At 37.2% G+C, this 15761-nt stretch overlaps 1 long non-coding RNA gene across 1 annotated transcript; it reads right to left on the reverse strand.

Annotated features, from left to right (window-relative positions):
* Nucleotides 1-2339: 2339 nt before the first annotated feature.
* Nucleotides 2340-5858, reverse strand: LOC136258634 (uncharacterized). The gene is made up of 3 exons (XR_010702897.1): nucleotides 5731-5858; nucleotides 3376-3421; nucleotides 2340-2717 (listed from the first exon to the last, which is right to left on the reverse strand). It is a non-coding gene; the product is annotated as an uncharacterized lncRNA (long non-coding RNA).
* Between the last annotated feature and the right edge of the window lie 9903 nt (nucleotides 5859-15761).

Genomic DNA, 15761 nt, shown 5'->3' on the forward strand with positions numbered 1-15761 from the left:
CTACAAACAAATCACCTTATAGATAGTTCAGCTACAAACAAATCACTCTGTAGAGAGATCGGCTACAAATAAATCAACCTGCAGAGAGATCAGCTACACACAAATCAACTTGTAGAGAGATCATCTACAAACAAATCACCCTGTAGAGAGATCAGCTAGAAATTAGACACAATGCAAGGAGTTCAGCTACAAGCAAATCACCCTTTAGTGAGTTCAGCTACAAACAAATCAACCTGCAGTGAGATCACCTACAAAAACGCACCTTGTACAGAGTTCAGTTACAAACAAATTACCCTGTAGAGAGATCAGGTAGAAAATTCACCTTGTAGAGAGTTCAGCAACAAAGAAACCACCATGTAGAGAGTTCAGCTGCAAACAAATCATCCTGTAGAAAATTCAGTTACAAACAAATCACCCAGTAGAAAGATCAGCTAGAAGAAGTCACCCTGCAGAGAGTTCAGCTACAAAGAAACCATCATGTAGAGAGTTCAACTACAAAGAAATTACCCCGTAGAGAGTTCAGCTAGAAGAAGTCACCTTGTAAAGAGTTCAGCTACAAAGAAACCATCATGTAGAGAGTTCAGCTACAAAGAAACCACCATGTAGAGTGTTTAGCTGCAAAAAATCACCTGTAGAGAGTTCAGCTAGAAACAAATCACCCTGTAGAGAGATCAGCTAGAAGAGGTCACCTTGTAGAGAGTTCAGCTACAAAGAAACCACCACATAAAGAGTTCAGCTGCAAATAAAACACTTGTAGAGAGTTCAGCTACAAACAGATCCCCCTGTAGAGGGATCAGCTAGAAGAAGCCACCTTGTAGATAGTTCAGCTACAAAGAAACCATCATGTAGAAAGTTCAGCTACAAACAAATCACCCTGCAGAGAGATCAGCTAGAAGAAGTTACCTTGTAGATAGTTCAGCTACAAACAATTCACCTTGTAGAAAGATCAGCTAGAAGAAGTCACCTTGTAGAGTGTTCAGTTACAAAGAAACCATCATGTAGACAGTTCAGCAGCAAACAAATCACTCTGCAAAGAAACCGCCATGTAGAGAGTTCAGCCTCAAACAAACCACCCTGTAGAGAATTCAACTACAACAAATCACCCTGTAGAGAAGAAGTTACCTTGTAGAGAGTTCAGCTACAAAGAAACCATCATGTAGAGAGTTCAGCTACAAAGAAACCACCATGTAGAGAGTTTAACTGCAAACAAATCACCTGTAGAGAGTTCAGCTAGAAACAAATCACCCCGTAGAGAGATCAGCTGGAAGAAGTCACCTTGTAGAGAGTTCAGCTACAAAGAAACCATCATGTAGAGAGTTCAGCTGCAAACAAATCACCCTGTAGGGAGTTTAGCTACAAAAATATCACTCTGTAGAAAGTTCAGCTAGACGAAGTCACCTTATAGAGAGTTCAGCTACAAAGAAATCACCATGTAGAGAGTTTAGCTGCAAACAAATCACCTGTAGAGAGTTCAGCTAGAAACAAATCACCCTGTAGAGAGACCAGCTAGAAGAGGTCACCTTGTAGAGAGTTCAGCTACAAAGAATCCATCCTGTATATAGTTCAGCTACATTTCAAGTCATCCAGTAGAGAGATCAGCTGCAAAATAATATCCTGTGGGGAATAATGGGCATGTAATAAATATATGTATATAATTTGTATAATTATTAATAAAATCAAAAATAATTGAAGTATTAAAAATCTTCTTTAAGTTCTTTTCTTCTTCCTGTGGTAAAGAGTAAAACACATGGGTTAAAAAAGCCCTAAAGTCAGCCATAGGCCGGCTTTGCAGTATACAAATACAAAAAGAAGTGATATCTAATCAAAAACAGCCAAGCTGTAAAAAAAGGTGCAGCCCCCAAAAAGGCCATGGTGAAAAAGGATGGGTCTTGGCACAAAATTCACCTGAATTGTCGTTATTAAAATTTAACCATTAACCTACCATCACAGCCATTTCTTGGCCGCCACTTTGGATTTCACATCTTTTTTCACCATGGCCTTTTTGGGGGCTGCACCTTTTTTTACAGCTTGGTTGTTTTTTGATTAGATATAAATTACAGCACCAAGACTTTAATAGTTATGTATCTACGCATATCTGCCACAGGAAAAGTTACAGTAAAATAATGCACACGATACTACAGTAGGTTTAGTCGCTCTGTAAAATTAATGCCAAATTGAACAGACTATAATAAAAAGAATAATCTGGCATAATTCTTGTTGTCAGTCTGTTCAATTCAGCATTAATTCTACAGAACAATACACCTACTGTAGAACTTTATGTATGACTTCATTGTGCCTTTCCTGTGTGCCTTGTGATACATGATGATGCCACTATACCAATTAGTACATTAAATTATATAATTGTTAGAGTACATATCTTCCTTTGTTCAGCCATACTGGTATCTTGTTGAGAAACAGTTCTTACATCACATTTTTGCTAGTATAGAACAAGGTAGAGGAAATTTGGGACTTGTGCTCTCCCTCAATAACTCTCCATCAACACCACAATACTGGCAGGTAACCATATGACATGGACACTCAGCTTTCATGTGACTAACCAGATACTCATGCTTACAGGTAGCAACATACAATTTAATAAATATATTGGTGTTGAAAATTTGAAATACAGAGAGTCAAAGATCCATCATGATTATGCTGGAATTTTCCTGAAGCATCAAGTCAGCATAACATAGATTGATAATGTTGCAAATCCTCACCTAAATATTGCAGAACAGTTAGTATCTCCAATAGAGTGGTCACATAACTCTTAGATATGACTGTTATATTAGACTATAAAACTGTTAAATGGATTATATTTGTGTAGGCCTTTAGACAAGGTTTAAAATCAATAAAATCCATTCAGAAGAGTTACTAAATCAAACAACAAAGCAGTACGTACCAAGGCATATTATTAAGCAAAATTGTTTAAATGTAAGCATTGCAGTTAGTGGAGCATGTGCAAAATGTTATAAGCCAGCATCTAACAACTATAGTGATCATAATTTTGACAGGTCTGCCACATGATTCTTTATAGTTGTTATGACACCCGGTGAACAGATGTAATTTACTTATGTAATTTGTTTGGCTCAGGCCTGCAAGAATTGTGCTCAAAATGTTCCACCATTATTAAACTTTTGCATATTTCTCCAAACTTGATCTTAAGCAAGACTTTTAAATAACTTTATTGCCTGGATATATAGACTAACTTTTATTAGTAAATGTGCTGTAACAAAGTAATTTCAGAGAAATGTTCAATTCTGCACATAGAAAAGAATGTGGACCCTGAATTCATGTGGCAGTTGATTTCATATATATTCACATGATCAACTTTATAATAATATTATAATCATATTCAAAAAAACTTAAGTAACTTACTAACTTTCCCCTCCATGTCAGCAATCCTCCTATCATCTTTAAGCATCTGCAATTCACACATTTTTAAGAGCTATATATGATGTGCTATTTTATGCTATTTATACTGAGATATACAATTTTAATAAATTGTAACTTGATTTTGGAAAATCTATGGTAGGGAGCACTATGTAATTGCTCTATTGGAATTTGACTGCTCTATTAGAGTATTCACATCATTTAAACTAATTCAACTGTCCAAAGTACAAAATTTTACTATTGATGTTTTATAATTGTTTTAAAATGCCAACATAATACCTGACTTTGATTAATTATTATTACCAACATTATGTTACCTGCACATGCACATATTGACCAACAAATTTCTTCTACTTTTGCACATTTTTATACAATTAAAAAAATCTGCATATAGCTACCAGTAACAGCACTGAAGTCATTAATGGTGAATTCTTGGGAATTGGAAAAAAAAAATGCATATAATAACACTCAGCAGTATACTACTAGTCCATGCGCATGCTTTTAAAGGGGAAAGCGACATCCTAACATGTAACTACAGCTAGTTTTGTGTCTGTTGCCTTTGCAGATAAGCCTCAAGTTTAGCATTAACTTCTTCCAGTTGCACTTGAAGTTTTCTCTTGATGTCATCATGTAATTCCTTTAGTTTTCTGAGTTTGTCATCAGTACTTCCTGTAATGTCTTGTGTAAAGGTGTTGAGCTGTTGCTTAAATTTGTTGATACCTTCTTCCTTGCATGATAGCTTCTGTGTTAGCTCATCACAGGAATTTTTCACAGAGAGTTGAAAAGCTGTCATCTCATCTTTTGTTGTCTGCGTAGCATACTCTTCTTGCATTAAGCTCTCCAGGTTTTTATCAAGCTGGTTAGTTAGATCAGCTTGCTTCTTGTTTATGTGGAGTTTAGTACTGACAAAATGTTGATGAACACTACTCATCTCTTGCTCTGCTTGCTTAATCTGCAACTTCAGTTTTTCCTCAGTCCTGATTCTGTGTAGGTCAATGGTTGCTAGTTCTTGATTAATATCAAATATCGTCTTTTCAATCTGGTCATACTTACTCCGTAACGTGAGTATGCTTTCTATTTCTGAACCTGGCCATTCCTTTTCTTCTGATTCCTGAAGAGTTTTAACTCTTTGACTGATAGATCCATTTGTGTTTGTAACCTTCTGCTCAATTTCGTCTCTGACTGCTATCATATCAAGATACTTGACATGGGTATTAGTAAGATCTTTGTCTTCTTCTTTCAGTTTCTGTTCAAGTTCAGCATTAGTGAAAGACAATTGTTGTTTTATTTCTGCCATAGTTCTCTCTGCACGCCCCTCAAAATCCTTATACTTACGCTTAACCAATTCTTCTTCAACATTTGATAGTTGACTTTTGTGCTTTTCACGCTCCTGTTCAAGGTCTTTCTTGAGTACTTGTACTTCATCTTTTGCAGTTTTCAACTCTTCTTCAAGACTTTTTACAGTAGCGTCAGATTTAATAATCTTAGATAGTGCCATAGATAAATGATTTTCCATGTTTTGCTCATTGTGATATTTTTTGTCTTTGCGAAGCATTGTTGCATCACACCCAAGATGATAGTAGTATTCACAATGAACTGTTTCAAGGGTACACTCATCTTTGTGTACTTCCATGTCCTCCCTAGCAATTTCGCTTTCACATTGATTGGGACAAGGCAGGGGAAATTGGGTACAGTGATCATTGTGCTGTTCACCTTCGTAAAAGTAATATGCAATATTACAATGTGGACAGGTAATCATACGATTTTGACACTCTTTTGTTGTGTGATTGACCAGATCCTGACGTTGTAGCATGCTACCACATTTATTGGAGCACTCGACATCTTCAAAATGACAACCGTCATCACTTGTGAGATGCTTTTCAATGTTCTTCATTTCACCTTGCCAGTCACAGCCTTTCTCTTTGTTGACACAAAACACTTGAAGGTCATTTATAAATCGATCCATCTGTTTGTTGGGAAACACTGTGAATTCCTCAGCACAGCACGTGGGACAAGAAGAATTTCCTGTATCTTTGGCAGTGTCAAGACAGGATTTACAAAAACTATGCCCACAACAAGCACTCAGTTGTGGCTCTCGACTCGGTAAATGGCATACTTTACACACTGCCATATCTAGTGGTTCGGCGACGTATTTATACTTGTATCCGCCTACGATATCTGACGCCATCGTGTACTTTAACCCTTTAAGGTACCCGTACTTTAATGCATATGGGCAACTTCCTTGGGCAACTCTGGCCAACTTAACACGCTAGCTCGGTCCCAAGCGGCAAGCCAGGATCCGTCACAAATGGGTTACGACACTGATTATGAATTGTGTACCTTGAAACCTCCGATAGCTTACACTCCAAACATACTGATAACATGCAGATTCAGCAACACATGCTCTTGAACACCATTTTTAGGGGGTTTCCAGAGAAGAACACGTCTAGTAGCGCCCGCCCCCGCCCCCGCCCGTACGTCCTCACCAACTGAACTACTATATAGCTACCGATAGCTTCTGAGTTCTCGAGTCTTTCCAACTATTAAGTTATCTAATTTTAAAAAAAAAGTTTGTTACATGCAGATGGCTTTCCCGTTGCAAAAACTTAGGACTATAGCAGGGGCGGATCTAGGGGAGGGGCTATGGGGCCCCACTCCTTCACTTTAGACTCTACTTGATCAATATGCTGATCGAAGGTCAGCTATAATGAACTTTCTTTTTTAGTGCAGTTATAGTGATGACTATTAGTATAAATACTTATTTTAGCCATCTCTTTTTCAAGGTATTATCACTGAATTTGTGCTAAAGGCCGTTATCCAACTGGATTAGAACAAGATCGAGATATACTCTAATAGAGCAGTCACCTAACTACTCTAATAGAAGATCACATCTGTCTGCCTGTACAAGTAGATGAATCATGATCAGTTATCAATGAAGGCCTTTAAATATACAGGTCAATGCACTACATTGTATGTATAGACACATCTTTAAGTGCACATTACGCAGTGGCATATATATAGCCAGGGAAAAAAATTTTACTGAGGCAAAGTTTATACATTGATCTAATTGAGAGGGTCTGCTTCTGACTCAACTGATTCACAAACACTTTCAAGCATGGGTGGTACAGCATTTGCTGGTTGACTCTCTGGTTGGATGGAAGAAACTGTTTCAGAAGATCGAGTACATGTCATAAGTGATGCTCCAGCTTAGCTAATGCTACAGTATACCATGCTTCAATTATTAATTGCATTCAACACACAAAAAAACTGACTAGACATTTTGAGTAGTTAGATACTTTTATTGATCTGATGTGATATTTAAGTCAGAGATTATCTCTTTGAACTGCATATAATGTCAAGCTATTAAAGGAGTCTGGGTGCATGCTCCCTCAAGGAAATTTTTGAAATAATATGCTTTGACTTGGAATGTGGAGGCTATTTTTTCTGCTAATGCATGCATGAATAATTAGCTTAATGCAATGCCATACAGTTGACTCATTGGAAGTTTTAAGTAAAGACAATTAACATAAATGTAGATGATATAGACCAAGCAGCGTAATGAGAACAGTGGCTATAATCTGTATTGAATGCTCTATTAGAGTATATTACGATGACTGTTCTATTAGAGTATCTCGATCTTTTTCATACAAACTGATTCAACCAATGTCAGACCTTGCCACCGTTGGGGAGAGCACATTGTCTTGTTATTTTTGAAGCAGCAAATGATCACATCTTAGTAGTGTAGTGCCTCACTGTTGAAATTTACCATTTTGGCCTTTGCAGACGGTTGTGAAGTCTTGAAAGCTGTTTAAAACAGCAACACGATAATTAATTTTAGAGGCGCTTAGTACGTCCGAAGGTGCTGGGTGACAATTAGACAGTTGTTTGACTTTGGTTTTAGGTGAGTTTGCATGCAATAATATGCACATTTTGATGAGTTATATAAATTTTAGGTCTGACAAAGTTTAATATTTCAATTAAAAGAATCATTCAGTCATGGCTCCTCCATAAAGGGGGGCATTTGCTTCAAATGCCCCATCCTGGATCCGCCATTGGTAACAAATCTTATATTGCGTAGTATTATTACCACAAGTAACGAAATTACTTATCTCGTTAGTAATCCACTGAGTAACGCCTAGCCACAATGAAGTAATGAAGCCTACTGAATAAAGCTTATTCACCAGCTTGCACACTAAAAACCAAGATTTGCACATTGTCCAACAACGCAATCATGTCACGTGATAAGGTGGTAGTTTCACACGTAACAGCTTTAGGCTGTGGACACAAAGTAATATAATATGTAATATTATTATAGTTACTTTATTTTATTATGTAACTATAACTAAATAGTTCAGTTGCAAGTAATATGTAATATATTACTAGTTACTTTTACAAAGTAACTTTCCCAACACTGGCTGCAGGGTACCATTATAGAGCGTCATCCACTGTGTATATAGGAGAAAGTCCTTGCAGTTGTGCTTCTCCATTGTAATCAATGACATCGTATCCAATTTCTCTACTGCAGCTGGCATCATCAAGATTTCCTTTACATTGTCCTAACAAAATTAGTGATGTAGAAAGTGTTCCTTGACAAGATATTACTGAACACAGAAAGACATATATATATATGTGTGTGTGTGTGTGTGTCCTCTTGAAGACTTCATTGTTTTAGTGAGATGCATGGAAACATTATTTACAGCATCAATGTTTGGGCAGTCATTTAATTGGAGACAAAGTATCTATGCCATATAAGTCAACTACCCAGTAATGTTAATTTACCAGAGAGCAACCAACTCATTGACGGCCAACACAATAAGGAACAATGTCCTGAGTTCCTCTATCTTATCCCAACAATTGTGATAGTGAGAAGTTGGAAAAACAAGAAGGAATATCCTCTTGAAAGACATCATGTGATGGTATGTAACATAAAATGAAAATATGGATGATCACTTAGTACATTGGCTGTATTTGAACTAGTTAATGCTAAAACATCCATGATGATTTTTAAGCATCAGTTCAGAGCAAAAGCTAACATCAACTAAAGAGGAACTACTACTATTGAGATCAGTTACTTGGGCCATAGAGACTCCATTAAGGCCCAGAAACAGCAGTCTGGAATAAAGATAGTGCTGCTCATAAAGTCATCAGTTTCTCCCAATGAATCTTTCCAGCACATAATATAGTGCTGATTGGAACACTTTAATTAATAGGACAGACTGGATGGCTGTGGTATTCAGGATTAATAGTGCAAGTACTGTATACAGGAAGGAGTAAAATAGTGCTGAGCACCATTATCTTCCTGTTTACAATGCAGTAACTATTAATCCCAAATACCACAGCCATCCAAAATTAATCCGACAGCCATAGCAACTGTTACTATAGAAATTCAAAAATAACTACTGCAAAAGACCAATCACATTAGCAATCATTGCCATGGTCCCAACGTGGCATTTACTGGTTACCTAGCAACCACTGCTAAGCGACCATATTTTTGCTATGCTATGGGGCATCTATCACTATGGTAACACTAGTTGTCAAATTTTTTAGCCAATCAGATTAGTATTACAAGGGACCTTGACAAACAAGTGTAATACTAGCTAATTGCTTGATGTATATCAAAATAGCTAATATGTGAAGGTGCTATTGAGAGTATTAATCATAACACATTCACTTGTGTAGTTAATTTGTGTTGTTCTTGTTTGTTTGTGTGTTGTACTGTACAATAGTTTTATTTACTTTTATTTTTATAGCTTCCTTACCCTGCCTGTACTGTGCTTTTTGTATGTCAGTGCAGTTGTATGAATTCGACACTTATGTCATATGGTTTACTCTCTGCGAGTACAGAACATGAGTTAGCTGCTATTAAGAAAGGGTTCATGACTACCATAAATGTAACAACTCCATAGCACACATGCTGTGACTGAATTATAGAGAAGCAGATTTCTTGCATAGCAAAGGATATAGCTAGCGTCAGTGAGAAATATAAAAGGATTAGTTACAGCAAAAAGTCAGTGGAGGCAGTCAAGGGCACACTATTGTTGCAGTTTTGATATTATCTGGTTAGTAGCACTCCCTCTGATGTGATTTCCACTTCTTTTTGCTCATGTATAAAGCTTTCCCCAGCAAAATAAAGTAGAATGGTAAAACTGTCAATCTGCTACCGGTACCATTCATAGTGAATTTATTAATTATGTTCTTTTTACCACATTAAACAAATTTTGAGTAAAAATAGAGCAGCACCACTCTAAAGCTCTTTCTAGATCAAAGAGCTCTAAATCTTGAATGATAGCAAATATACACCTGCACTATTATAATATTTGGAACATGCAATGGTGAGATAATATACAGTGCAGAGATAAAGAAGAAGAGTTAGTTCAAATAGTTGCATTTTGATTTTATGGTCTGTTAATAATTGATATATTTAATACTGAAACCACTGGCTCATTAATAAATTTTATGCTTATATAGTCTTTATACTATAGCTCCATAATCATTATGCCAGTCAAAACCAATGAATCTCCACAACAACTTTCAATGTCTCTGCATCACCAAACACCAGTCCTTCAGTATATTTCATTATGTGCATGCATCAGAGGTTCTTGTTTATTTTAACAGCCACGTTCCTGGTCCTGTTTTTTTGTATGTATATAGGGGTAAGTATAGAATTCTAGGAATACAGGAATTGGAGCAGAAAGCAGGGAATGACCAATGGAGAAGTGTTTGATATAAAGATCATAAAACACAGGTTGGATTTTACACCACAATTGTTTTGCAACATTGTTGGATCTTTCATTAAAATGATTGATTAAAACACTCTAATAGAGCAGTCACCTACAATAAAATACACTACAGCAGTCACAAAATGTTTTGTTAACTATCCCAAAAGGGAGTAATAGGGACTTGTATTTATATAGTTATCAATACTGAAAGTTATTTATACTCCCTTGAAACCATGACTATTATAGCAGTCTAGCGGCATAGCACAAATAATTATGATAACTTTGTGATAAAAGCATCAAACCTAGCACATAGTTTGTACTTCCAGTGTTTTTGGATACCCCTGTAGTGATGATTGCATATTTTACCTTTGCTTTATGACCATTTTACCATTAAAATTGTTTTGTACCATTAAAACATGGTTTAAAATTAAGGGTATTGTTGAAAGAAACAACTTGGTTTTATTTGAAGTCGATCATTTCATTCCAAAGATATGATAATTTGTATTAGCCGTAAAATTTTATAAGGTTACCTTCCCATTGGTAATTTACACCATAAGGGCAGATAAATTCAAAGACTTTATGATCAATAATAATGATTAACTTTGGAGTGGAATGAGCTATTGACTTCAAATAAAAATCAAGTTGTTTCTTAGATCAGTTGACATCTTAAATTTGGAATCATGTTTTAACATGTAAAATAATGCCTCAGGGTGATAGAGACAAAAAATGTCAAATTTTCAATAGTATACTAATTAATAGTGTCTGCATATAGATGCAGGAAATTGTATGTGAAAGCAACAGATACAGTTTCTACTCTTTCACGTTTAATGGTTGAATCTTTCTATGTTTTAAAGGAGCAGATACCATTCAGTGTTGATGATGTTGCTAGTCTGTATACCTAATCCGTATGTCAGTCATCAATGCAGGATCCTGGTAGAATAGTAACAAAACATTTTGACTGCTCCATTAGAGTATGTGACTACTCTATTAGAGAGTTTTGATTGTTTTAACAGAAAATGCTATCTCCTCCATTACGTCCTCCATATACCAGCACTCTTTTCCCTGCTATATTCTCTAAATGAACTATGGCATAGCAAAGACACTGGTTTACTCTATTTGTCTGCACCATAATGCATAATGACAATTATATCTAATCAAAAACAGCCAAGCTGTAAAAAAAGGTGTGGCCCCTAAAAAGGCCAAGGTGAAAAAGATGTGAAATCCAAGGTGGCGGCCAAGAAATGGCTGTGATGGTAGGTTAATGGTAAAAATTTTAATAACGACAATTCAGGTGAATTTTGTGCCTTGGCCTTTTTAGGGGCCGCACCTTTTTTTACAGCTTGGTTGTTTTTGATTAGATATCACTTCTTTTTGTATTTGTATACCCCAAAGCTGGCCATAGGCTGGCTTTGGGGCTTTTTAAACCTATCTTATTTCTTTACCACAGGAAGAATAAAGACAGAACAGATTTTTAATACTTCAACTGATTTTGATTTTATCAGTAATTATATAAATATATTTATTTATTTATTATTTATTTTTTAAATTTATTTATTAATGCTTTACAGCACAAGTGCTGAAGGTCTGTAGGACACCTGGTCCTACAGCCTGCTCAAAGACTTTAGCTACGTAAGGTGTGTTTGAAAAGTTGGAGAAAGGAGAAAAAATCCATGACTGGACCTAGGTAGCCTCGAACCTGCAGCCATCCGATTTACGCTCAAACGCTTACAGGAGTCTACCAGGTGGTCAGGATGTTTTCTCCTTGTTATTTTCATGTAACTACCTATCGCTTACAGGAGTCTACCAGTTACATGAAAATAACAAGGAGAAAACATCCTGACCACCTGGTAGACTCCTGTAAGCGTTTGAGCGTAAATCGGATATTACATGTCTATTATTCCCTACTGGATAACTTGTTCGCAGCTGATCTTTCTACTAAGGGACTTGAAATGTAGCTAAACTCTCTACAGGTTGATTTGTTTGTAGCTGCACTCTCTACAGGGTGATTTGTTTGCATCTGAACTCTCTACAGGGCAATTTGTTTGTAGAAGAACTCTCTACAGGATAGTTTCTTTGTCACTGAACTCTCTACAGAGTGGGTTCTTTGTAGCTGAACTCTCTACAAGATCACTTCTTCTAGCTGATCTGTCTATAGGGTGACCTGATCTCTCTGTAGGGTGACTTTTGTCTAGCTGAACACTCTACAGGGTGATTTGTTTGTAGCTGAACTCTCTACAGGGTAATTTATTTGCAGCTGAACTCTATGCAGGATGATTTGTTTGTAGCTGAACTCTCTACAGGATGGTTTCTTTGTAGCTGAACTCTCTATAAGGTGACTTGCTTCTAGCTGATCTCTCTACAGGGTGACTTGTATAGCTGAACTCTCTACAGGGTGATCTGTTCATAGCTGAACTCTCTGGGTGATTTGTTGGTAGCTGAACTCTCTACAGGATAGTTTCTTTGTAGCTGGTCTCTACAAGGTGACTTGTTTCTAGCTGATCTCTCTACAAGGTGACTTCTCCTACTACAGGGTGACTTGTACCTATAGCTGAACTATCTACAGGATGATGATCTGTTTGTAGCTGAAATCTCTACAGGGTGATTTGTTTGTAGCTGAATTCTCTACAGGATGACTTGTTTCTACATATAGCTGATCTCTGTATAGGGTAACTAGTTTCTAGTTGAACTCTCTACAGAGTGGGTTCTTTGTTGCTGAACTCTCTACAAGGTGACTTCTTCTAGCTGACCTCTCTATAGGGTAACCTGATGTCTCTGCAGGGTGACTGTTATCTTGCTGAACACTCTACACGGTGATTTGTTTGTATCAAAACTATCTATAGGGTGATTTTTTTATACCTGAACTTTCTACAGGGTGATTTGTTTATAGCTGAACTCTCTACAGGGTGATCTGATCTCTCTACAGGGGGTGATTTGTTTGTAACTGATATCTCTATGGGTAGATTTGTTTGTAAGTGAACTCTCTACAAGGTGATTTGTTTGTAGCTGATTTCTCTACAGGGTAATTTGTTTGTAGTTTAATTCTCTACAAGGTGATTTGTTTGTAGCTGAACTCTCTACAGGGTGATGTGTTTCTAGCTGATCTCTCTACAGGGTGATTTTTTTTTGTAGCTGAACTCTCTACAGGGTGATTTGTTTGTAGCTGATCTCTCTACAGGGTGATTTAGGTTGTAGCTGCTCTCTCTACAGTGGGTGGTTTGTTTGTAACTGAAATCTCTACAGGTTGATTTGTTTGTAGCTGAAGTCTCTACAAGGTGTTTTGTTTGTAGCCGATCTCTCTACAGGGTAATTTGTTTGTAGTTGAACTCACTGCAAGGTGATTTGTTTGTAGCTGATCTCTCTACAGGGTGATTTGCTTGTAACCGAATTCCCTATATTGTGTCTAGTGTCTATATAGCTGATCTCTCTACAGGTTGATTTGTTTGTAGCTGAACTATACAGGGTGATTTGTAGCTGATCTCTCTACAGGGTGATTTGTTTGCAGCTGAACTCTCTACAGGGTGATTTGTTTGTAGCTGAACTCTCTACAGGGTGATTTGTTTGTAGCTGATCTCTCTAGAGGGTGATTTGTTTGTAGCTGATCTCTCTATACAGGGTGGTTTGGTTGTAGCTGCTCTCTCTACAGTGGGTGATTTGTTTGTAACTGAAATCTCTACAGGTTGATTTGTTTGTAGCTGAAGTCTCTACAAGGTGTTTTGTTTGTAGCCGATCTCTCTACAGGGTAATTTGTTTGTAGCTGAACTCACTGCAAAGTGATTTGTTTGTAGCTGATCTCTCTACAGGGTGATTTTTTTTGTAGCTGAACTCTCTACAGGGTGATTTGTTTGCAGCTGAACTCTCTACAGGGTGATTTGTTTGTAGCTGATCTCTCTACAGGGTGATTGTTTGTAGCTGATCTCTCTACAGGGTGATTTTTTTGTAGCTGAACTCTCTACAGGGTGATTTGTTTGTAGCTGATCTCTCTACAGGGTGATTGTTTGTAGCTGATCTCTCTACAGGGTGATTTTTTGTAGCTGATCTCTCTACAGTCGGTGATTTGTTTGTAACTGAAATCTCTACAAGTTGATTTGTTTGTAGCTGAAGTCTCTACACAGTGTTTTGTTTGTAGCTGATCTCTCTACAGGGTAATTTGTTTGTAGCTGAACTAACTGCAAGGTGATTTGTTTGTAGCTGATCTCTTTACAGGGTGATTTATTTGTAGCTGAACTCTCCACAGGGTGATTGGTTTGTAGCTGAACTCTCTACAGGATTGTTTCTTTGTCACTGAACTCTCTACAAGGTGACTTGCTTCTAGCTGATCTCTGTAGACGGTGACTTCTTCTAGCTGATCTCTCTACAGGGTGACTTGTATAGCTGAACTCTCTACAGGGTGATCTGTTCATAGCTGAACTCTCTACAGGTTGATTTGTTTGTAGCTGAAATCTCTTGTTTCAAACTGATTTCACTGTAGGGTAACTTGTTTGTAGCTGAACTCTCTACAGGATGGTTTCTTTGTAGCTGAACTCTCTACAGAGTGATTTTTTTTGTAGCTGAACTCTATATAGGGTGATTTGTATGTACCTGAACTTTCTACAGGGTGATTTGTTTATAGCTGAACACTCTGCAGGGTGATTTGTTTGTAGTTGATCTCTCTACAGGATTTCTTTGCAGCTGAGATCTCTACAGTGCAAATTCTTCTAACTGAGCTCTCTCTTATTTCTAGCTGTTCTCTCTACAGAGTAACTTGTTTGTATAGCTGAACTCTTTACATGTGGTTTTTTGGTTGCTGAACTCTCTACACTGTGACTTGTTTGTAGCAAAATTCTCTACAGAGTGACTTATATGTAGCTGAATTCTCTACAGAGTGACTCACTTGTAGCTGAACATTGTGTAAACTATAAAGTGACTTGTCTGTAGCTGAAATCTCTACAGGGTAACTTGTTTGCAGCTGGTCTCTATAGGTTAACTTGTTTGTATAGATGAACTCTCTACAGGGTAGTTTCTTTGTAGCTGAACTCTCTCCACAGTGACTTGTCTGTAGCTGAACTCTCTAGAGAGTGTAGCCAAACTCTCCACAGGGTGCATGACTTGTTTATAGCTGGACTCTCTTCAGTGTGACTTGTAATGTTCTGATTCTTCTGAATCACTACAGCGATATATCTGTAGCTGAACTCTCTATAAGGTGACTTGCTTCTTGCTGAACTGTCTATAAGATTTAACTGTTTACAGCTGAACTCCCTACAGAATAACTTGCAATGTAATAGAATTCTATAATGGAGTAAATAAATTAGCTGAATGCTCTATTAGGGTGACTGTTCTATTAGAGTATCTCGATCTCGCATATGTTACACGTAGTCGGCTTTGGAATCATAACTCAGTGGTTTGTAAGCTGATTCTTCTGTACTACTGCAAGGACTTTCTGTGATGATTATTCCAGCTTCACACCGATTTTCAGCTCACTGCTCTAAGTGGTTTGCCTAGTAGGCGTGAAAACTAATAGTTTTTTTATTCGTAAAAATCGATCGCGTAATTGTGACACAGGTTGGGTTTTGTGTCATATCTCGATGGCCTTTAACTGGATTCCTTTCAAACCACAAAAAGGCACTCCTACGATAGTTACTCCATCTACATAGCAATTTTCAGCTCATTCCTTCA

This window comes from Dysidea avara, chromosome 6, assembly GCF_963678975.1.
Source record: "Dysidea avara chromosome 6, odDysAvar1.4, whole genome shotgun sequence".
NCBI lineage: Eukaryota > Metazoa > Porifera > Demospongiae > Dictyoceratida > Dysideidae > Dysidea > Dysidea avara.